The sequence below is a fragment of the Parasteatoda tepidariorum genome, chromosome X2 (genome assembly GCF_043381705.1).
Source record: "Parasteatoda tepidariorum isolate YZ-2023 chromosome X2, CAS_Ptep_4.0, whole genome shotgun sequence".
NCBI lineage: Eukaryota > Metazoa > Arthropoda > Arachnida > Araneae > Theridiidae > Parasteatoda > Parasteatoda tepidariorum.
This window is the reverse complement of record NC_092215.1, coordinates 30264866-30290089: the sequence shown is the minus strand read 5'-3', so window position 1 is coordinate 30290089 and position 25224 is coordinate 30264866. Positions and strand designations below refer to the sequence as shown.

The following is a 25224-nucleotide window of genomic DNA, read 5'->3' as shown; positions in this document are numbered from 1 at the left end:
CATTTAATACTGCAATGATGTTTGCTGTTATCAAAAAAGTGTTAATAGGTTATTGCTGAAACTAAGTGAGCATTTTTTATGATAACAACTAATTATTTTAAGAAAACACATTCCCAGTACTACAACTGAGACACAGAGAGAGAAAAAAAATTCTGGTAAAAATACCGTACTGTATAATGATGACACTTCTAGTAAAAACGAAAAAAAAAGAACATAATTCTGGTTAATAAAATCAAGATTTAAGGTATTTAAACCATTCATATGGTAACGGTTTACTGGAAGCTCTGGTTTTTCAAAATTATAGTTTCTTATTAATACGCATTTTGGAAAAAATATAAAGCTGAAAAGTAAATTTAATAGAATAAACGGTTTTTATGCCATGCTCTAAAGTATCATGAGAAAATTAACACGTTTTGCCAGATTTACCAACTTTTATCGCATATAATAAAACTTTATTTTATTGTTAATTATTTCAAAATGATTACCAAAGCTCTTCGGTAAAAAATACCAAGTTCATCGGTGGTCCCATAGAGTCAGAAGCACGGTATTTCCCATAATCTGGAAGTTTTTACTATACTTTTAGTCTGAGTACATTTTATCATTTTTGTGTTACTCATTTTGTAAAAAATTTTTAAACAAAAATCGAACTGAAGTTATTATTAAATATTACCCAAATTTCAAAAAGTTTAAGAATTGAATGATAAATTTCATTTTCAGAATTATATATTGCCTAATTACGCTGCATATTATTGGTGATTTTTATTATATTCTACCTAAGTGCAATTTATGAAATAGCGCTAACCTTATAAATGAAAGCTTATTATTACTAAAGTTATTTATCTACTTTTTTTTTACAAAATATCTAATTTCATGCAAATATATAATATTTTATTTAGAGACATTTACAATTTTTATTTAATTATTGTTAAAAAAACTAATTTCGCATTATTTGAAAACAAGTATTTATTATTATTTCCAAGGGATTCTAAATGTCTAAATCACACATAAAAATTATTAATCCTTCCATAACTATATTGAAATATTTAAACGCGAATAAAAATAATATTCAATAGATGTAAACAGTATAAGACATTGGCAAATAACCTTGTTTAGCAAGCAAACTAATGATGCATTCAATACCTATTAGAATTTTAAATATTTTTGAAACTAAACAAATCATATTTGATTTGAATGCTCAGAAAAACCATTATTTAAATTAAGCATCAGAATTTATTTTACTTATCTAGCTTGTTGAAGTCTGCATTTCACAATTCTTTGCGCTTATCATTTAATCTTGAATGAAAATTCTTTTTATGAATAAATAATAAATGAGGGATAAAATTTGTCGAAGAAATCACAAAGAAAATCTGAAATCTTCAAAAAGCACGTTTTAAACATTTCATTAATTCATTTGGTAAGCCTGCAAAAATGTTCGGCAGTTTTAAAATATATGTTTTAGATAAAAGGCAATTTTATAAGAAAGAAGCGGTTTTAAGACTTTCATTAAATATTTAAAAATAGTTTCCCTAAAAAAAAAAATAACAGAAACAAAGATTTTGAGATTTACTTTTTGTTGGATAGGTGCTTCAAAATTGAAGAATGTATTGCTAGCTTGAATAATACTCACGTTGCTTTTTGAAAATAAAATATTTTGAAAACAATTACTCAAGTCTAAGTTTTATTATAATTACACGTACTACGTCTTATTATATTACATTGCTCTCTGAAAATGAAATATTTTGAAAATAATTACACATGTCTACATTTTACTACAACTTTTGCCTAATTTTGTAGATTTTGAAGTAGATCATGAATAATGGGGGATGTGTGTTTGTATGTAAGTGTGTTTGTATGCAAAACATTATTTGCAATATTATTCTCTTTGTTATAATTTTTAAAATTATTCAAAAAAGTATTGATTACCGAAATACATAATTTAACAAAGCCTTTAAAATAGGTTTGATGAAGCAATCAACTATTTTATTTTGATAAAGATAATTAAATAAATTAAAAGTTAGGTGAACTGAAGTTAATTATATAAAGAAAATTAATTAATTAAATGAAGAAAAATATCTGTAACGTACTTTTACGAAACTATTTCTTACAATTAAAAAAGGAAAACTGTTGCCAACATTTTTTTCTGTTTAGTGCCAAATGTTTTGAGACAGATTTTAATTGCATGAATTATGCTGCAATAAGAATTAAAAATAAAAAATTTTCTTCAACGCATATGTGCACACACGGATCAAAAATATCTACACACACAAATGTGATAAAATTACCGTTTTTCATGGTAAATACATTTCTGTTTAAAAAAACTACATAATTTTGATAGTAAAACTAAATTACACGATATTTAAAACATTTATTTGGTAATTCTTTCCTTTATATGGTAACGATTTACAGAAAATTCCAGTTTTCTGAATTATAGTTCTTAATACCACACATTTAGAAGAAATATAATACTTAAAAGTAAATTTAATCGAGTAAATAATTTTAATGTCATGTTCTAAGGTATCAGAAAATTACTACATATTACCACTTTTACCAAATTTGAACACGTATTATAGAACTATATTTCATTGTTAATTTTATCAAATTCATTACCAGAATCACCGTGTTTTTGGTTTCACCCATGAATTCAAAAACATGGTAAATTTTACCACATTCTGATAGTTTCGATCATAATTTTTTTATAGTGTAGAAGATTTCATATAAGAGTTTTATGATTGCGCTTTTAAGGGTTATCTTCGCAGCTATACTTTTGAAAATTTTTCACTTAAGTACCAAATGGTTAACATTCTCAGTTCATCTCGATGTATTATAAGATTGTACTTATGATTTATGAGTTTTATGATAGTACTTATAAGGATTATCTCCACAGCTATATTTTCGGAAATTTCCCATTGAAGTACCAAATGGTTGACATTCTCAGTTTATAAAGATAGAAAAAAGAGGTTTGCAACTTAATTTAAAATGATTTCGACTGTTTTTGATTTCCTCGTTTTTATTATCAAAATTACTTTCCTTGTTTATTTGTAACTTTATACAAAACTAGGCAGAATTTACAAAGAAAGAAAAAAGGGACAATTAGGAATCTTTAAAAAAAGAACTTGAAGAAAAAATATTTTTTTTCCCTGAAATAAGCGCATCAAAATATTTGAATTTGTCATTGTCGTTCAAAAGCCTATCCGTAACGGATCTGCTGAGTTCGAGGCCATATAATTTTGAATCCTACCCAGAAAACAAAGGAACTTCTAGATGAAGCATTGAAACAATTTCGTCTTCGTATAGTGGTCTTTGATAAAAACTAAACTAACTCAAAATTGCGGTACCTAAATTAATAAACCACAAAACATTTTCTACTATAAACCTAGTGCCAATATCATGTCTTATAACGAGCGTTGAACAGCTGACCCAATTCCGAGTTAATGATTATCACCATTTAATTCCATCACCTCGTTATTTTGACCCCAATCCAGACGTAAAAGAAACTCCTGGATCAATATTGGGACAAAATAACCTTCATGGAGAATTTTTTGATAGAACTAACCCGCTTTTGCGTTACATGGAGAAGAAATCCGCGAAAACTACCTACATTTAGTCCGGTGGCAAGGGATACTAACCCATGATACGTCTACTACTAAGGATATTTTCGTGTCAACAAAGCTAAGTTTTTATGTAAACCAAAATTCAACCTAAACTTTATTTTAAAAAAATGGCATGCTGGTTGAAAAAACTTTTTAATTGCCTAAGTTCAGTCATATTCTAATATTGAAATGTAAATTTTTCGAAAAAAGCACCATACGCAATGTTCTGTATACGCCGCCTTTAATATATTTTAGAATCGTTATCAAAAATGAGACAGAAAAATTATACCATAGTGGATCGCAATTTAAAATTTAAGTGTGAAAAATAACAAAAACCGAAGCAAAATAAGACGTATTACAGTAAAAGAAGGCGCATGTAATAAACTTCAAAGTCGATTTAATTTCAGGTTCTAATGACCGTCTTTCATATCATCTGTCTTTTCCTCCAATCAAAACAGTCTTGTTCTTAATTAAATCGATTAATTACCCTTCTGCACAGCGATTCATCAAATTTTAAAATCATATATATTATTTTCTCCTTTAAAATAATATTTTACTACCCCCAAGGTTGTTTTTTTTTTTTTTTGATTTTTTGATCAGAATTCCAAAAACACATATTAGGGGCGGTCTCTAAAGAATACTTTTTATATCCATTCTTAATTAATTTTGTCAGAAGAAAAAACATACCAGAAAAAAACAGTTGCGAAATTGACAACAATACGGGACACAGCCCTTACAATTTTTAATTTGTTCGAAAAATTTATTTCCTCAACCCAAATGAAAGAAACTTGCGAGGAAGAAATCTATTAGCGTCAAAACTTTCTCTTGAGCCGCGATAATACAAAACGGTCCGACGCTTTATATATGAATTGCTTCACTCAAAATTAAAAGTCAATGGCACAGAAGGGCAATTTCAATACTCCAAAATGTTTTATTGCAAAGTATCTTTCAGATTCAAAGATTCTACTTTGAATGTCAGGGTGCATAATGCGAAGAAATCAATAACATTTGCTTGTTTTTCTATTATGAATTTCCCCCCTTATGCAGGCTGAATATTATCTCTGATATTCAGCAAAGTCTAAGCAAACTTGAACCTTTCAGTCAAGTTGCCTGAAAATTGCAGGCATGCAAAAATGCTGATTTCTTTGAAATGGCATTTCCATTTCTGGAGTCATTTGGTAAAGCAGGAAAAAGCCCTATCCTGGATTTGAATTCCAAATGTTAACCTGGAAAGCGAAATGCCTCTGGAAACAGATGGGCAATATGGCAGCTTTTTTTTTCATAGGTTAGCTTGAGCCAAGCATTCGAAAGGGTCTCGCTGATTATATTCCTTCTTTTTCTTTCTTTTCTTTTTGAAGGAAACTCATTTGAAGACGGAAATGATTAGTCATCCATTAGAATGAAAGCATGGTATTAATAAACTTGTCTTGTTCTTCTTTGATCTTCTTAAGAAAAAAGAAAAAAAAACTCGTAGAAAAAGTCTTTTGTTTTATGTTCTTTTTTTCTTTCTAAATAAAACACGAGGGGTTTTTTGACATTGAGATATTTCGCCCAAGGAGATTAGGCTATGGAGTGGTTAATGTTTCGTTTAAACTTTTGAGATGAATTTCAACAAAAGAGTAGGGTTGAATTTTTTTTTTTTGTGAAAAAAGATTAGATTAGGGGAAAGGAAAAATGTGAAAACGTTTTAAAATTCATAAGTTATACCTTTTTTTTCTGTTGAAGTAGGTTTTATGTTTAAAATACTTTTACTAGTTAATGTATTTGGAAACAAAATTCCAGATTTTTAAATTTATAAAATTATGAATATTTTTAAATTTGTATTTATCATAAATTACTGTAATTAAGTTGGACCAAAATTGCTCGTTTTTAACCTCTTTTTGGGATGAACCCACTCTAAGAAAACATTAATAAACATGCATCTTTGTTGACGTTTTTCGACAAATTCATTACAAGTTAATGAAATATTTTACGGTTTTTATTTAAGTTGTTTAGATAAGAATTCTTTGTATTTCTATTGAAAAAAAAACTTTTTGTTGAATGTAAACGTTCAACAAACCCTTTGACGTTTAATTTTTAAACATATTTTTAGTACTGTTTTTCTTATTTTATATTAAGTTAGATCAAATTAAATGAAAGATATTGCATTTACGATTTTAATTATTTATGGTTATGGAATTCCACAGGAAACACCGATTTCTTTTTTTCATTTAAAGGTAAAATCTTCCCAACACGGCTCACTTCCAAACAATAATTCTTCAATTTTGCAGTTATTTAGATTTAAGACAAATATTTATTCTTCTTTGGATTTTTTTAATTAATAAAAACAATTATATATAAATTTTTGAATATGAATGAAAATAAATTCAAACTATTTTTTTTTCAATTTTATATTTTAGTACAAAAATAATTTCGATAATCTAACAGATTATTTTAGTAACTATTATATTGCTTCTTATAATTCAAAAAAATATCAAAATATATTTTTACTTGCAATTAGAGCACCAGAAAAAACATATATATAAAAGGGTGTTTCCCATTTGCGTCAAAGATTCACATACCTCTAATGGACATATAAAAGAATATTTATTTTATGAAACTACATAATTTAATCTTTTGTGAAAAAAATGCTATTTTTGAGTTAGAAACAATTTTGATTGAATAATTTGAAAATAAACTTGTAATTTAAGCTCTTTTGATTATTTTCCACCTTTGCTTCTGTAACTTATGATTAAAGATGATGATATATCAAGGTTAATTTGAAAACTGGATTTTTTTTCTTGATCAGGATTTTTCATTTTTTTATAATAGTGCCTGGGTAATTATTTTCGGCAATTAGTAATCATTGTGCTAGTTGCTTATCTTAAAGCATGAGATCCAGTTGCACTTGTAAACTAAGGGTACACAAGTTTAAAAAATTTAAATGTATAGTTCTTTTTCTTAATTTATTTCTTTTTAAAGTATTGTTGAAAAGTTAAGAGAAAAAGATCAAAGTTAAAGAGATCAGTGTCGTTTTAATTAGAAAATTTTGACAAAATAATTTCTTTACATAATATTCTGATAATGAAAATAGAAAACTAACGCGTCATATATTGCAATCCATCACGAATATATATTTTCAATAAAGCAAGCAACAATCAAAAATATCTTAATTGCATTCCCATCGATTCAATATCCCCTAGCCCCGTTATTGCCATAAATCAGGCAACAAAACTTTTTGTATTTGCTTATACTTTAATAGATTTTTAATAATAATAGACTATTTTATTGCTTGGAAAACAATAGCGATGATTTAATAGTACAGTGTGTAATTTATGTAATGCTCTATTAAATACCTTAGGAAAGCAAAGACATTAAATTATCTTCGGAACATTTTGTTAGAGATTTACAGAACGATCAACTGATTATTGGAAACTGACTACTAAACTAACTAATCACTTGTTCAATGGCATTCGGTAAAACAGAAAACTCTTTTATACTTTCCCCAAGTACCTTAAAGCACGGAATTAATTCAAAAAGAATGCCATTTTCGATAAATTTCTCATGTTTATTTATTAACGTGACATTAACGTTATAACCGGAAAACTTTTTGATTTACTTAATTTCCAATAGTCCGCTTCTTTTATGAAATACAAAGGCGCGTGAGTATAAGACATAAATAACAAGAACTAGAGCACTCACTTTGTTATTGAGCTTCTCTCATATCCCGCAGTGTGTCGCTGCATGCAGTTTTCCTCACTCAATATCCAGGGAACTTGCATGTCGAAAACACATTTCCTAAAACGAAGAACACAAGTCCCGTTAAAACTCGTATTTCGTTTAGAATTGGTAGAAAGTCTTAACGAAGTACTTAACAAACATGCCAGCAACTACAGATGTAAATAACTCACAAATAGATTTAGGTAGTAAAGTCAAAAGAAAACTCTGACGACATAGTTTTAACGAACAACTCCTTTTATTCGAACTTTTTCTTTTTCCCTTTCTTTATGGCCACATAGGGAAGATTATTGCTTTTACAAATGCTTTCTTCCCACAAGCTTTCCTTTTTTTTTTTTTTTCCTTTTTCCGGGAACCACATTTCCATGGTTCAGATCGGTGTTTACGGTAAACTTCAGCAACTGCTTGTATTGGTTAACAGTTTATTTATAAACTTCGCTCTCATACGGAGCATAAAATATGAAAAAAGGGAGGCCCCTTGCAATGATACTAGACGGAGCAATAACGATACATCAAACGTGTCGGCAGTTTAAGAGGTGTAGTACTTAAATCCACAAGAGTGCACTTTTTTTTGTTCGATGCAGGGTTGTTTAATGTTTTTCCTTTTCTAAAAACTGAAGAACACTTATATATGCATTTTTTAACATGAAACATATGCATTTTTTATGTAAGGTAGAATGATTGGGTGTTTTTTCCAGCAACAAAGGAAAAGGAATGTACGAAGATATTGAACGAAAAATAAATATATTACACTCATGAAAATAAATTTCATTCATAAAAATAAAGTTTTCATTCTATTTTAAAACCCATTATTGAAAACAGTAGCCAGCTTGAATTATCAAATCATGAATAATATTTTACTCTTATTAAATATAGAAGCAAGAATGTGTAGCGACATGAGGATATTAAATGATAAATATATTTCATTCATAAAAATGTAGTTTTTAATAAATTCTAAATGCTATTATCAAATACATTATTCAGCTTTGGTGTAATTTTATGCAACATGAAGTAATATTTGACCTTACTAAGCATAAAAACATATAGCTAAATATATAGCAATCTAAAGAAACATAACTATAATAATCAAGTATATTTTACTCATAATAATAAAGATTTTATTACATAATAACGACAAGGATAGTATTCAACTTTATTGCAATTACTTATACCATAAGGTAATTTTTTCCGCTATTAAATAAAGAAACAAGAATATATAGAGATCCAAAAGAATAATATGTGAGGATACTAATTTAAAAATATATTTCCTTTTTAAAAAATATAGCTTTTAATAAATTTTAAATTCTATTATTAAATACAGTATTCAACTTTAGTGTAATTGCATGTAAAATGAGGTACTTTTTACGGTAACTAAGCAAAGATATATAACAATTTAACGAATATATGAGTATACTGAATGATAAATAAATATATTTTATGCTTGAAAATAAGACTTTTATTGCATTCTAACAGTTATTCTCAAGTACAGTATTCAACTTCATTGTAATCACAAATACCATGAAATATTTTTTCCGTTACTAAATAGAGAAGCAAGAATAAATAGTGATCCTAAGGGACAATATATGCGGATATATCTACAATAAATCTATAGTAAATAAATACATATTTTACATTTTTATATTATGCACTATTTATGTTTATTACTTTATTCAATTTCAAGGATAGTATCTAACTTTACTATAATTACACGTAAGGCAATTTTTACTATTAATAAACATAGTGAACATACAGGGAAGTAATAGGAAATTTACCACTAACTAGATCAATGAAGAATTTAATTGCAAAAGAGGTGATAACGCGTATGCAGGTAAGCGTAACAAAAATAGCGAGTAACAAAAGCAATTCGTACTCAATGTAATGAAATTAAAAAGTGCCATGCATTAAGCTTTAGCAAATGCATACGTTTCACGTATAACTGTAAATGCTCAACTTTGTAACATTCAATATCACCTACTAGATAACAAAATTGCTAAATCAAGTTCAGGATGACTTTTTAAATAAATGTTTAAGTTTTGATTTTCTCGAAAGATAATAGAACTCGATCCTAGGATCGTTCAGGATTCTTAGGGCTTCCAGTGTCTCCACCATGGTTTAATAAAAAATTGTAAACAAGCATCAAATACATGATCAGCATTTATTAAAACAAAACAGTCACTTTTTATTGTTTCGCAAAACCCTTTTCGAAATATTTACAAATTTATTTACTTATATTTTAATTTATCTAGATTTTTCTAAAATACAAATTAAAAAATTTGAATGAAATCAGAAAATAGTTTATTCCTAAGAAAAATTTTCAGAATTTACTGAAAGAAAGACTCAGATATTTTTTTAAGTTTTGAAATTATATATAAACAAGCTTGTTTCGGAAACTAATGCGAACCTTACTGCTAACGGAATGTATAAGTAAAGATCGCTATAATTATGCAAAATATGTAAATAAAATTGATGTGAATAAAGCATAATAAATCAACTGTATGACATGTCATAAATAAACAACTCATGATTAATTACCAATAATTATTTAATGAATCTCATCAAATTTCATTCATCTTAGATTTGACTGATACATAATTAACTAAGCTACGGAACAGGTTACGTAGTAAGCTAAAGGCAATAATTAAGAGTAGATGGAAATAAAACATCTAGATTTATCGCCTTGACAAAAACAGAATCACACTACGTAAATAAAATTATACTGTAATTGCGAATCTCGTAAATTTTTAGCACTGCCAAACTGTCAAAACAACATGAATATGAATTATAATGAAAATTAAGTCAATAAAAATGACGTCGGAAAAGTTGTTCTAACTTTAATGTTGCAAAAATTTAATGAAAATTTATGCTAATGTTAAAGTTAATTAATTGGATTTTTGTGTATGAAGGATTTACTATTCATGTTTGTCAGCATAGCATAAATTATAAATTCTTAAATCTTAATAATATCTGCTTTATTCACTTAATCGATGTTAAAACACGGCGAATAAAATGCTGGTAAAATTACCGTAGGGTGATGACATTTCTGGTAAAAAAAAATCATAATTCAGGTAATAAAACCTACAAAAATTCGTTATTTAAATCTTAAACTTTGTAATTTTTCCATTCATATTGTAACAATTTATCAGAAATTTTAATTTTTAAAATGGTTTTTAAGCTATGATCTAAGATAAGATGTTAAATACCAAATTTTGAAACATTTACTAAATTTTATCATACATTATAAGAACCAAATTTTATTGTAAATTTGTTAAATTTTCTAAAATCATTACCTACGGGCTTCGATAAAATTCGATAAAAATTATCTTGTTTTATGGTGTTCCCATAGAATAAGAAATATAGTAAATTTAGTAGTATTAATACAGTAAATAAAGTAGCATTGTAATTTAATTAACTGGTAGTTCTGACCCTGTTTTTTTTAGTGTTGGTTATAAGAAAACCTAAAGTGACAATATGGTTTTAAAATTTAAAACGATTTTTTTCTATAATTTATAAGAGTTAGGAGAAGCATAGTGATAGACCAAGCATTTTCTAAAGGTAATATTTCAAAAACAAACTCTACATTAGTACTTTTTCCAGATAAATACTTCACAGACTTATGAAATTACCATCAAATAAGATCACAATACACAGGAACATAATATTTCGAACAAAGTGTTTATCGTGCATAGTGTTTTCACCCAAAATTCAGTGCTAAATAATTTGAAAATGTGGCTGGCCGTTATATCAGCCATTATATGTCCAATTTTAATCTTTTTAAGTGTAAAGTAAGCACTTGCTTTGATCATGTACGTTAAAATATCATGCAATATTTATGAATTTGAATTTAATATAATACGAAAATTATTATAACAAACTTATGCAGCGAGACTTTGGATTGTGCAGAGAATAATAATAAAGCAATTTTATTTTCATAGCTCATTTTTTCTTCGAGTTTGTATTATCGTTTTATATATAATAATCCGCCAATACAGAATTTAATTATTTATCATTAGTACACGAAAAAGCCAACACTATTTTAACTTTTATTAAGTTTTAGAATAATTTCATGCATGAAGGTTAACAATAGTGTTTAATTAATAATATAAAAGAAGAAGAAAGAAGTAAAATCATAAGGGTACAACAAGGTTGCAAAACCCATATTTATCAGAACATAAACTTTCTGTGAAGAATTGATTTTATGTTAAAACTGACACTCTCTAAAACTAGACTATTCTACATATGTTATTCATTATGCTACATAATTAAAATTAGCGATTTATAATTTTGATGCAGAGTTATGTCAAAATTTCGTCTACTCGCGTTTAGGGCAGTGGTAGCCCAGTCGATAAAGAATCGGACTCCGTTCCGGAGGGCCGGGGTTCGATCATCGACTCCGGTAAGACCTACCGAGTACATGCGATATAGGTGCTTGAATCTGTGGAATCGAAAGTCTTGGAGATATTCGCCTTAAAAAATGTTAATAAATAACAAATATATATTTTACTGTTAATGGGCACAGAGATCTGGAGAAAATTTCCTTCCCCTTCAGATCTATGTATAAGTTGAGAAAGTGGCCTCACAAATGAGATCCCCTCTGCAGAGGATCAAAATTGCGATGTCTTCGGATCATCCACAGGTCTGTTTCCCAAACCGTCACTAATAGCTCACTGTGCAGCTCTAGTGCGACGTAAATAAAGTGCCTACCTATCTATCTATTCACGTTATAAACCTATTATAAAATAATAAATATATATTTTATTGTTTGTAATATATTTTATTGTTTGTAATATATTTTATTGTTTGTAATATATTTTATCTTATTTGTATTTCATCTTATTTATATTTTATACTACTTAAAATTTATATTATTTAAATTTTACCTAATTTATATTTTATCTAATTTATATTTCATCTAATTTATATTTCATCTAATTTATATTTCATCGAATTTATATTTTATATTATTTATACTTCATCTTATTTATATTTTATCTTTTTTATATTTCATCTTATTTATATTTTATCATTTTAATGTTTTATAGTATTAATATTTTATGATATTAATATTTTATCATATTAATATTTAATAGTATTAATATTTTATCATGTTAATATTTTATCGTATTTATATTTTATCTTATTTATATTTTATCTTATATATATTTTATCTTATATATATTTTATCTCATATATATTTTATCTTATATATATTTTATTGCATTTTTATTGTCTTATTATTTTATATTATATCATCCTTATGATAAGCTTTTTTTCAATCACTCTTTATGGATTAGAAATTTTCGCTTAGTGACGTAACTCTTAACTAGCAAGCAATAAAGTAAAATAAAGCAACGAGTAAAATATTTTAATATGATAAATATTAAGGCTTGAAACAAAAATGCATATTAAAATATGCACATTTATGCAAATTCAAATTATCCATAAATTTCATCACTTAAAAACACTTTCAAATCGAAAAAAATAATCGAAAAAAAAGTATTCTGATATACAAGATTCCTGTAAAAACTATTCAAAAGAAATAGCCGCAGCTTCTTGGGATACATAGCATGCGATGAAGAGTTGAATTATGAGCGGTAGAGGCTTGAGCTCAACCAGTGACCAGCGATCCCGCCTCGACTTCCGGATTTCTGCAAGAACACCCCCACTTTAACCCCCTTTCAACCCCCAACGGATCATCCCTGTCTATAAGTTCGTGCTGCTTATCCGACTAGGATTTGCCTTAGGTCTATAAATCTCACCGTTGAGGATTAGGCTTCGCATCTATTCTGCAAGAACGTTGATAAAAGACACAGGTCATTGTAAGTAGCTGAAGGTAGACATTTATTTTACATTTTCGTGGCTAATTTTAAAGAAAAGTACTCACGTAGGTGGGACTACATTCCCCTTTTAAAATGTTCAATAATTTTGTTCTTTAAAAGAATTTTTATCACGTATTTTAGTTATGAGCTCATTTTTTTCCGAGGAATGAAAGGATTTGGGAGTCTAGCTACATTGCAATTTTCTAAAAGAAATTTGTATTTATGTGATTTCGAACATTCTTAGAGAAATTCTTTCTTTTTTATTTTTAATTTTTTTGAGTGAACAGGATTTGTACTCCAAATCAAATTATTATTAAATTAAATTACACGTGTTTTTTTTTTTTAAAGTTAGTTTTTTTTCTTTAATCAAGTTAGTTTTTAAGTCCCGTTTTTAAAATCAGCACCGATTAAATTATAATTACTGAATGCATTTACGTGATTTCGAACATTCTTAGAGAAATTCTTTCTCTTTTTCGATGTTTTTTATTTATTTATTTATTTATTTATTTGAGTAGACAGGATTTGTACTCAAAATCAAATTCTGTACCCAGAGAAATTCTTTCTTTTTCTCGATTTTTTTTTTATTTATTTCTTTTTTCTTTTTTTTTTTTTTTTTTTTTTTTTTTTTTTTTTTTTTTTTTTTTTTTTTTTTGAGTAGACAGGATTTGTACTCAAAATCAAATTATTATTAAATTAAATTACACATGTTTTCTTTTTAACAAACAAAGAGAGTTTTTTTTTTTAAAAAAAATAAAGTTGATTTTTACGTCCCGTTTTTAAAATTAACACCTATTAAATTATAATTACTGAATAAGTTTAAGTTGTGAAGTTAATTTTTTTTAATATAATTGAATTTGAATTACGAATGGTTTAACTGGATTTAAAAATGTTTTTGGTTGAATTGAAAACTGATTAATTTGATTATAAAAATGGTTCAGTTTAATTTTATTTTGGAGGAATAAATGAGTGAACAGGATTGGTAGAGGAATGAATGATCTGACAAGGAATGAGCCAAGGCTTGTAGGGGCCTTGGCTCATTCGTCGACTAAGTTAAGTCCCACCGAGAACGATATACATGCTCATAAAATTACGAGCTTGATTTGTCCAAGTGTCAGTAGAAAAAACAACAACATATGAGCAAGAACCGGTCAGAAATATTAAATCAAACTTTTCCTGTGGGGTGAACAGTGTGGGTTAAAACTATGTTAACGTATTGCTATTTTAAGGATCTGCCTTGTTCCTACACCAAGCCCCTCTGTTCTCTCGACTTCCCTGAAAATTTACTTCTACATTTTTGAGACATTTAGTATAAGAAGTGATACAACATCATTGGAATATTTAATGACAAAACTTTAAATTAAGTGATTATAGGTGTTTCCAATAAAAGCAATTAAAAAATATTCCGTCTGAAACACAATGGGGTCGTGGTAGCCGAGATGTTAGCCTCCAGTCGGAGAGGTCGTGGTTCGATCCTTAACTCCACTAAGTTTCACGGAATAAATGTGCTAATGTGCTCTTAAAATTAGAGGAATTGCAGTCCCCTGTGGTCGGTAGCCGAGCAGTACCATGGGTACAGGGATCTGGAGAAAATTTCCTTCCTCTTCAGATCTTTGTCTAAATTAAGGAAGTGGCTAATTGGGATGGCATGTCTTCGAATCATTCTCAGGGATGCTTTCCAGACTGTTGCCAATAGCTCACTGTGCAGTTCTAGTGTGACGTAAATAAATTACCTACCTACCTTAAACATAATAATTTTATTATTTTATTTTTTCAATGATATGGACAATTTATTTCGTGTCCTTTATTTCACTATCGGCTCTTTTTCCCAAATAATATTAATAGTTTTGATTCCACTAATTTTATCTGAGATACTTTTACGGTTTCAAGATTCTCAGTTCAAATTGTCGTCATTAAATAAGACAAATGAAGCAGGATAATATATGCCAGTGCAACATATCCTTATAAGCTTCTAATCATGAACATTGTATAATTTAACGCGTTTCTCTAATTTATTTAGTTAAACTAACGTAGTGTAAATCTTAATCTTCTCTATAACTATTAAAATGACAAATATAATGAGGGTTTGAAATAGTTCTCGTTAAACTTACAAATTCTAAATTATAATAAGCCTTTTTAGGTTCCAGCTATGGCTTAGAATGTGATCTCTTCTGAAAAAACATATGATTCACTTAAAGATTTAGATTCATTTTAAATGCATAAGTTATTACATTCTTGTGAAGATAATATATATANTATATATAAATATATATATATATTGAATTGGCATTCATGAATGCGGTTGAGATAGAAATAGATCCATAGTGGCTCAGTGGATAGAGCACTTGCCTCCCAATGAGGAAACGTATGTTCGAATCCCAGCGATTAGGACCGATAAGAATTCCGCTCCCACCTCGCGCCGACAATGGTGCTAGCGTATAATACCCTCAGTGGTGGACGGGTCAAGAGATAGAGTCCCCATGTCGTCAGGCTAACCGTGGGAGACTTACGTGATTTTCCTCTTCGTATAGCGCAAATGCAAGTTAGTTCCATCATAACGCCTTCCACGAAAGCAAATTTCTCCCAAAACATGATCTTGGAGTTTCCTTGTATTCTGGATTGGGTTCAAAATTACAAGGCTACGGAATTGAACAGGTGTAGTCGTCAAGTTAAAAACTGGGTTGGCTGTTTAACGACGATGATAAAACAAAATAAGATAAAATAGTATGCGTAGAAATAAAACGTTTCTATAAATTAAGTCTGACTAAAACTTGAAAAAGTTGCTCAGTAAAGCCACCGAACACCAGATGGTTAAATGAAGAATTTAATTTCAATAAACTGCTCCAAGCACAAATGTTATTGCAAACTGAATGTAATGCATTCTATTATGCTATTAACTAAGTCTGAAAAAAATAGAAAATAAAAACAAAATAAAAAGTAATTATCCCTTAGATGACTTAGACTTGTCCGCTTGAATTTGGTAACGAGTTTAACGGCATAAAAACCAGATTTGATTATACTAGATAAACGTCAGTGAAATCACGTATTCTACTTAAGCTAATCAAGCAGTGTTATGAACTAATTTTGACGAAAATAAACAAAATATGAAGAAGTATCACAGTGGAGCTCTTGTGTTAACAAAGTGAAAGCATACCCTCCGAGGATGAATTATACACTGCAAAAATGGATGCTCATTAACCAAGAAATTTTCTTCGTTTTTGACGAAACCGTTTCCTGGTATATGCTCCAAGCAAAAGTTTCGCTGGAATGACGAAACAACTATCGTCACTTCTTGAAGGAAACGAATTTCATCGAAATTATAGAAATATTTCGTCATTTTATTTTTTTCCAAATTTTTTTTTAAAAAATTAAGCTTTGTAGCTCTTAATGTAGTTAACGTTTCTAATAATCACTTTATCGTGGGAACAATATAGATGAATCAAAGTCGCCCAACAACACAAGGACAGATAGAACAGAGACAAAATTACACACAGGCCCTAAGCGGGATTCAAACCCGAGATCGTCTTGGTAGAAGGCCAACTCCTTGACCAACATACAGCCAGTAGGCCTGTTTCGTCATTTTACTTTTAATCGTCTAATCTCCCTTCTACTTCTGTCATTCTAGAAAACGAACTCCCACAGTGCATTGCGATGAGGTTCGCGTTGAAGAAACATTTTCGTCATTTATTTGAGAGTTCGCGTTTTGTTACAGATCACGTGATGAAATGATTCTGAAAAATTAACGAAGCGCAGCTTACGAAATCGTAAATCGTCATAAGAAAGTTTCATTTCTGAGATTTTTATTTTATAAACTGGAGATCGAACTTTTGTTTAATTAAATGAGGATTATGTTTTTTTTTTTTTTTTAATTTTTTATTTGTTTGCTTTTTTGCATGTTTATTTCTATTAACAAATGTGATTTTAATAAATCTTTAGAAAGAGAAAGCATATTTAATAAAATCAAGTTCCAGTAAATTCTAAAAAATATTGAATTTCAGATAGAACTTATTAAAAGGAGTGGATAATATTAAAAAAGTAAATTATGAATTGGATTCAGATGGTAAGTTGTGTCTTTTAACTTATCAAGTGTAAACTGTCCAAAGATATCAATAATTGAAACGAAGAATTAACAAAGTGTAAAGAAGTAAAAATTTGATAACGAATGTAAAAAGTTTTAATTTAAAATTGAATCTTTTTTTTAAAATTCTTTTATCTTTATCTGAAGGAGGAAACAAATTAAATTCATGCTTCTACATGAAAAAAAGCAAATTAAATAGGAGTTAAAACTCATTTCATTTTTAACTTCAAAGTAAATTACTGTATTTCTTTAGAAGTCTGTGTTTTATGTTTAATACTGTTTTAGGGGCTGTTTTCGTGCTTTAATATTTCTCAAGAGTCATTATACATTTATATAGCTTAAATTATCTCTTATCTGATAACTAATTAACTTCAAAAAAAGTAATAATAAGTGCAGTTATAATTACTACCCTCTCATAAGAGAATTAAATAATAGTTTAATTAAAAGTAGCAGAGATAGTAACTTTATGTATGACAAGAAATTTGTTTTAAGAAAAAAAATCACTTTATTTCAACTGCAATACGAAAATCCTACTACAGTATACAGTTCTTAGTAAAAAAATAAAGTTTACTTAATTAAAATTTCACATAATTAAAATTTAAAAATTTATTAATTGAAACTTTGAAATTAATTAAAATTTTGGAATTAATTAATTAAAGTTTTAAAATTAATTAATTAAAAATTATTTAAAATTAATTAATTAAAAATTATTTAAAATTTAAAAATTAATTATTTAAAATTTAAAAATTAATTATTTAAAATTTAAAAATTAATTAATTAAAATTTTAACTCAATTCATAGATTTTAATAAAGTTTAATATAATTATATAAATGAAAAATTAACTCAAAAAATATTAAACGAAACCTGACCTAAATATTTTTACTTTTCCTATAACTAGTATGGAATTAACGCAGATTAGAAAATATTTTTCTTTCTGGTAGAAAAAATAATGTATTAATAGGGTAATAAATTAGAACTATAATATTTTTGTCCACCATGACGCATAATTAATTTAAACATGTTATAACGTGCTTAAAAGATCAATAAAAGTTTTAAATAAATTCTAGACGCTATTAAAAATTTATGGTTTTATTAGAAAAATTCCGACATCTGTAATAAAATTTATTAAAATTTCTCAAAAGAGGAAAAAAACTATGCACTTGGACGTAAAAACAAATTAAAACTCTTTATAAACTCTCCCGATCGCTATGGGCTGTCATTAATAAAATATAGAAGAAATGCTTAAAAAAAATCAGTAAAATAATCAAGTAAAAAAATCAATAAAATAATTCAAATCGTAAAATAGTTCTTCGAGATTTAAAATTAAGTTGTATATTAATGCCTTAATAGGGACGTTAAGCAGTAATATGAATTTAACGTGTCTAGAACATTTTTTTCCCTCTAGCATCATCTTTTTATTTATTGCAGTACATGCTTTGTTTATTAAACTTTATTATTTATGCTAAAATCACTTCTGTAAAAAAAAGATTTTATTATGTTTTACAATATCTTATATTTCGAAGATATTGTAAAACATAATAAATATCTAAAATATTTTTTAAATATATATATATATTTTTAAAATTNGGGAGCGTAGATTACATTATGTATATATATATATATATATATATTTTAATGGTGGGCACTTGTGTCGATTTCCCTGTGTTAAATGTTGCAGGTCTTAAATGTGTGTAAGTCTTAAATGTTTTGTTTACGACTGCTAATGTTCAACTCTGTAGCCTTGTAATTTTGAACCCAGTCCAGAAGACAAGTGAATTCCTGGATTGAGTATTGGGAGAAATTTGCCTTTGTGGAGGACTTTTTGATGGAGCTAACCCACATATGCGTTACATGGAGAGGAAGACCACGAGTACCTCCCACGGTTAGCCTGACGGCAAAGGGACTCAAGCCCATGATCCGTTTACCACTGAGGATATTTTACGTCAACTCTGTGGTCGGTGCAAGCCGGATGCGGGATTTGTACCGACTGGGATTCGAGCCCAGATCGCCTCATTGGAAGGTATTAATTAATTCCGCGCATTTTTAATAGCAACTTTTGACAGTTATTACTTAAAAACGTATAATTAACTTATATGTATGAAAAGCCAGCTCATAATTAAAAAGCACCCCTAGCGGCGTTTGAGACAGTTATGGCTATATGTTGATATGCAATTTTCAATCCTTATGATTCGTCTTTCCTCCTCCCCTAGTTTATAACAGCTGTACTAAATCACCCAGCATATTAAAGCTGGGCCATTTGTTTTAGTTTCTCAAATGAATAAAAACTAAATTAAAACATCAATAATAATAATCGATTATTATAATATTTCAATTATAATAATATCTAAAAGGGAGCACTGAATTTCAAAAGCTAAAAATATAAAAAATTACAAAAAGAGTGTGAAAATTTTTTACATAAAATCGTCATCAAACCCAATTTATAATACTTAATATCGCATCGTAATCGCAAACGGAATAAAATCGGTTATAGCAAATATTCAAGACATAAAATTCGTGAAAATCTACGTTACTGGTACTCTGAATAACATATTAATCTTAATAATGTGAAAGAATAACAAATGTGTAAAGAAATTTGTTTAAAATTATTTTTTAATATTTTTTTTATATTATTTACAGATATATAACAAGTCATTAGTAAATATTAACAATAAAAAAATTATATGTTGAACATAAAGTCACAAAATTCTAAGAAATTGTGTGACTTTATGCATCATTGTTTTTCTAATTGAAATTAAAAAGCAGTCAAAATGACTTCCTTCTGCAATCTAGTGTTAAATATAATAAAAGTATTTTATAAAAGTGTTTTATAAAATACTTTTATTATATTTAACACTAAAAAGATCAAGACGCTTAAAAATGTAAATATTTAAATTTTTAATGTTACTCTTTTTTGCTTTATTTCCAAAACAAATCCATCTTCAGAAATAAAACAATAATATTTAATCATATTTAATAATAACATAAAATAAAATACTAAGTCACTTTATATAATATTTACCAAAAAATATCGCAAAAATATTTATAGATGAATCACAATTAATATTCTTTCTTATAGTTAAAATCTGAAATGTTATGAAATAATTTTATAAAAGTATTCCCGCATCCTGATAAAACCAACAACATTTAAAATTGCATTTATTTAAATTCACAGTGACTTACTTCATTAAGCTAGATTATTCTAAACACCTATTTCCAAAACAAGCAACTGAAGTTAACAAATGAAAAATATATATTACAAATTACCCAAACAGAAAATAAAAATAAAAGCGATCAATAGCAATCTTTTCACTTCAAAGCCAATCTTCTTTTTGCAAGCGACAAAATCTATTCCAACGAAGCTGCCAAAGAAGAAATAAAAAACCTCGTTTGAGGGAAAGAGATAATTTTTAGTTGTTTAATTTCCTGTTTCAAGGAACAACAAAACTACGACCACGCTCTTAATAAAATCGCCAAGGTAAAAATTGCGCTCAACACAACGCCAAAGTAAAAAGAAAAACCCTGCAAGCAAATTTAATTGCAAATCGAGTATAGATCGCTTCAAAGACCTATAGGCTAGGGAAACTCAGAGATTCTATGGGTCAGCCAACAAAATTACCCCTTGGCGACAGGCTTTCCAATCTAATTAAGCTTAATTGCCCCTCTCTGCGGTGAAGGGCGATTAGAAAAATGTCCCCACAAGATTAAAAAAAAAGGAGAGCTTGTTTCAGATTAAGGAATGGAATGAAATTCTTTCATCTTGATTTTATTTCTGGATTAAAAGCGTTTTTCTAATTAGAAGTTTTCTTTTAAGTTGAGACTGGTGTAGAACTCCTTAGTAATGTTGATTAGTAAGAGAAAAAAAAAGAATTGAAAAAAATGTCCCTTTTTTGGCGCATTGTTTCCTAAGCTAGTGATTTTATTGTTCGCCAAAGTAATTCGAGTTTTTGTACAATTTAGTTTTGTGTACTTTTTCTGATTGTCAGTTATAAGTTCTTCTTTGTTTTATTGGAATTACTATGTGAAACGATTTAAATTCTGTTTGGAAAGTAGTAATGGAAAATGATTTCCCCCTTTTTTTTATGCGGACTCATTAAAAAATCTCGTCAGTTTTTGAATTTGAAAGTTTCGAAATTAATTGTTGTTTTTCATCGCGAGCTTGTATTGATAATTTACTTATAATTAAAAAATAATAATTTTAATTTTGAAACACAAATTGTAGCAGTTGTTTTATAGTTTTAATTGGAATTGATAGTTAGTCAGCTGGTAAGAAATTTTCTACACTGTCAAAAATTCCCGATCAAATTGCGGTATAAATTCAGAAACTCTGGGTGCAACATCCGTAAAATATTATGTCCCAGTTTTTACAGTAATATTTATTTAATTACAGTGATTCAGTGATTTTCGGGAACTATTACTAAAAATTACGGTACATCAGATTTTTTGTTCCGTAACATACTCTGGTAAAAATGAATTTCACGGAAAAAAGTATCGGCACCCTGAGTGCCGGTACTTTTTACCGTAATTTGATCTGGAATTTTATTTTTTACAGTGTACATAAAAGTCAACTAAATATATGATGCAGCTTTTCTCTAGTTTAAAGTTTGTTTTAGTCAGAAAATGGTAAAGAATTTCTTTATTATGTTTTATGAATAGAGAAATAAAATTAAAAATGAAAACAATTATTTTTTTGTCCATTGTTTCAAAATTCAGTGATTTTACTGTCCGCAAAAGAATTAGATTTTTGTAAGCAATTTTTGCTTATTTTTTCTGATTTTCAATGATACATTTTTCATTTTGTTTTGTTGGAATTACTATGCGAAACTATTTAAATCCTGTTTGGAAATTAATAATAATAAATAACTTTCCTTTCTTTCAAGAGCCGTTAAAAACTCTCGTAATTTTTAGAATTTCGAAATTAATTGTTGCTTTTTGATTACGGATTTTGCATTGATAATTGACTTATAATAAATAAAAATTAAATTTAGAAATATAAATTGTAGCTGTGGCGTTTGAGTTCTAATTTGAATTGATAGTTTGTCTATTAATAAAAAAAAAAGAGCATTAAAACAAACTATGTCTGTAAAACAGAGTTTCTTTAATTAGAAATTCGCTTCAAGTTAGGCCTAGTGTAGAACTGTTATAATGTTGATTAACAAGAAAAATTTAGAAATGTTTAGAAATAAGTTTAGAAATGTTAAGAAATAAGTTTGGAAATAAGTTTAGAAATGTTTAGAAATACGTTTAGAAATGTTTAGAAATAAGTTTGGAAATAAGTTTAGAAATGTTTAGAAATAAGTTTAGAAATGTTTGAAAAGAAGTTTAGTAGAAATGTTTGAAAAGGAGTTCAGAAATGTCCCCATTTTTCAGCGCATTGTTTCCAAAGCAAGTCTTTTTATCCGCTCAATTAAATCAAGTTTCTGAGCAATTTAGTTGGGCATAATTTTTTCTAATTGTCAATTATAAGTTTTTCTCTGTTTTGCTAGAGATACTTCGTGAATCGATTTAAATCTGAGATATAAGTTAACAATGGAAAATAAATTACTTTTTTAATAAAAGTCGTTATTAGTTCTCGTCATTTATTGAACTTGAAAGTTTATAAATTAATTGTTGCTTTTGATTTATAAATTGAACTAATAAGTAACGTATAATGAAAAATATCTATTTTAATTTGGTTGTTGTTGTTGAAGTTCATTTACGTCGCACTAGAGTTGCACAATGGGCTATTGGCGACGGTCTGGGAAACATCCCTGAGGATGATCCGAAGACATGACATCACAATTATGATCCTCTGCAGAGGGGATGGCAACCCCGTTTCGGTAGAACGACGACCTGCACGCGAATTTGAGCACTTTACGGTACAACAGTTTAACGAGGACCAATACCACACCCTCGGTCCCTAGGCAGACTAATCCAAGTGGTCACCCACCCGCACACTGACCGCAGCCAGTGATACTTGACTTCGGTAATCTGTTGGGAATCGTGTCTTAACAATCAGTCGACTACGGGACTATTTTTTAATTTGGAAATACGAAATGTAGCGCAGATATTAAAACTGAATTTCTATTGGTGGTAGTTAGTTTTCAATCTTTTGTAGAAATTCCAGGTTATATCTAGCAATACAACAGTATGGTAAACACAAAAAAGTATTGTGAAGCCTTTATAGACATAACACATTTTATAGCTTTTAAAATTTCATTAATTTAATGTTTTAATCATACTATTATGATTAAATTAAACCAATTATTTAATTTTTATCACATTTTATAAATATCAAAATATTTCATTCTCTTCTTAACGATTAACGTAACGGCTATTTTTTTAATTCAATACAAGTGTATAACTCATTAATTCAGTCTCGCAACTAATCGAATATCAATATCTATTTTCAACTATGTTTTTCATTTAGCTACTTTATTTAGATAACCACAAAAATGTTTCAGTTACAGGGTTATATTAAATTCTAACGGTCTTTTTCATGACTAAGTTGGAGCCAGATTATTTAAAATTTAATATTAATTTATTATAATTGTTTTTGTTTTCTTGGCTATATTATCTATCGATAACTCGCCAAACTTGGGATCTCTCCCAAATGTCCGTCGGTAACTATGCATACACTGAAAATTCGAACTTCTTGGTGTTAGGACTGAGGGATTTTGGATGGCCAATGGCCCCTCAGTCCAGTTACAAAAATTATTATGTAAAATGGATACATACACAGAAGCTGTTTTCGTCTCTCTAAAAGAGATGCTTAATATTTGATTAATATAATATATTTTTCAAGTTAAGTATGGCTATATTCGCTAATTTTTAAAAATATTCCATTATAAAGCAAGATAGTTTTCTTTGCTTGATTATATGGGCACAAGGACAATATAAAATGTATTTCTATTATTATGAAACTACCACGATGGGGATATTATTCATAACAAAGTTTAAAAAAAATATCAAATCATATAATGTCCTATAAATAATATAAATTATATCTAATCAAATTTAAAAGCCTTCAAGATATAGTTCGTTCACCAGGAGTTGGCACTTGGCTCCACCTCCTCGGACGCAGAGTTCATTTCAGCGCGGGGGAGTAAGAGGAAAAACATTTCCCCGCTTGAAATCAAGATAACCTCTAATACGCGCAAAGCCTCCACACGGTATTTTTTTATAGGTAGTCCAATCAGACCACTATGAAGGCAAACCAGTTTACGAAAGAGCCCTTTAATGGAAAATCTAGTAAAAAAAAAAGTGGTAGCAAATATATGTCTAAAAATTTGTTTAATTTTTGAATATGATTAGTTTGTCTTATTTACTTGTCTACCACTACAGATTCAATTCTCAAATATATATGACAAATTCCTCTCAGTCACTTTTAAAATAGAATTTGGTTTCATGCACTCAAAATGTTCACTTTTTAAATAGTCTGCGCATACTACTTATAAGAAACCGTGTGGAGGCTTTCTGATGTAGAAGGTGATGGCCAAACGCATACAGTGAATTCATTTTCAGTTACTTACTTCGCTTTATCATCAGCTATTATACCTTTCGTTATTCTTGCTAATTTATATTTAATAACTTTTCCCCAGCATATATCTCAAAAAGAACAAACTATTCAATAAAAAAGAGAGAAATATCAACACGTTTATGAAATAAAATGCACATGAAGATTGCAAAATAAATATTTTTGTCATACGATCGCCAAATAGCAGCCTTGTTCGCATCCTTCTCCCCAAATTAGCGAAATAGTATCATCCGATACCACGTGATGAAGACGGAGCCAAGTGCCAACTCCTGGTGAACGAACTATATTTGCCTTTCAAAGATGAATAGCGACCTCAATAGTGGTCTTTCTAACTTTTATTTTATTTTTATTCTTTTTTCTTATTAGACTTAATTTTTAAGTAGGCTTTTCATTACATGGATTAGGCGCATGGAAATACTAAGTACAGTATAGCCAACTCAAGTGCATTGTTAGCTTATCTTTTAATAATTAAAATTATCTTTATTTATGCTTTATATATGTTATAGTATATT

General features: G+C 28.2%; 1 protein-coding gene across 2 annotated transcripts in view; it reads right to left on the bottom strand.

Annotated features, from left to right (window-relative positions):
• Positions 1-25224, bottom strand: part of LOC107440916 (fibroblast growth factor receptor-like 1) — a 311107-nt gene that overhangs the window by 266985 nt on the left and 18898 nt on the right. For both annotated transcript variants that reach the window (XM_071188120.1, XM_071188121.1), the window contains exon 2: positions 7272-7367. The gene's annotated coding sequence lies outside the window, so the exon portion shown is untranslated. The remainder of the gene's footprint in view (positions 1-7271; positions 7368-25224) is intronic.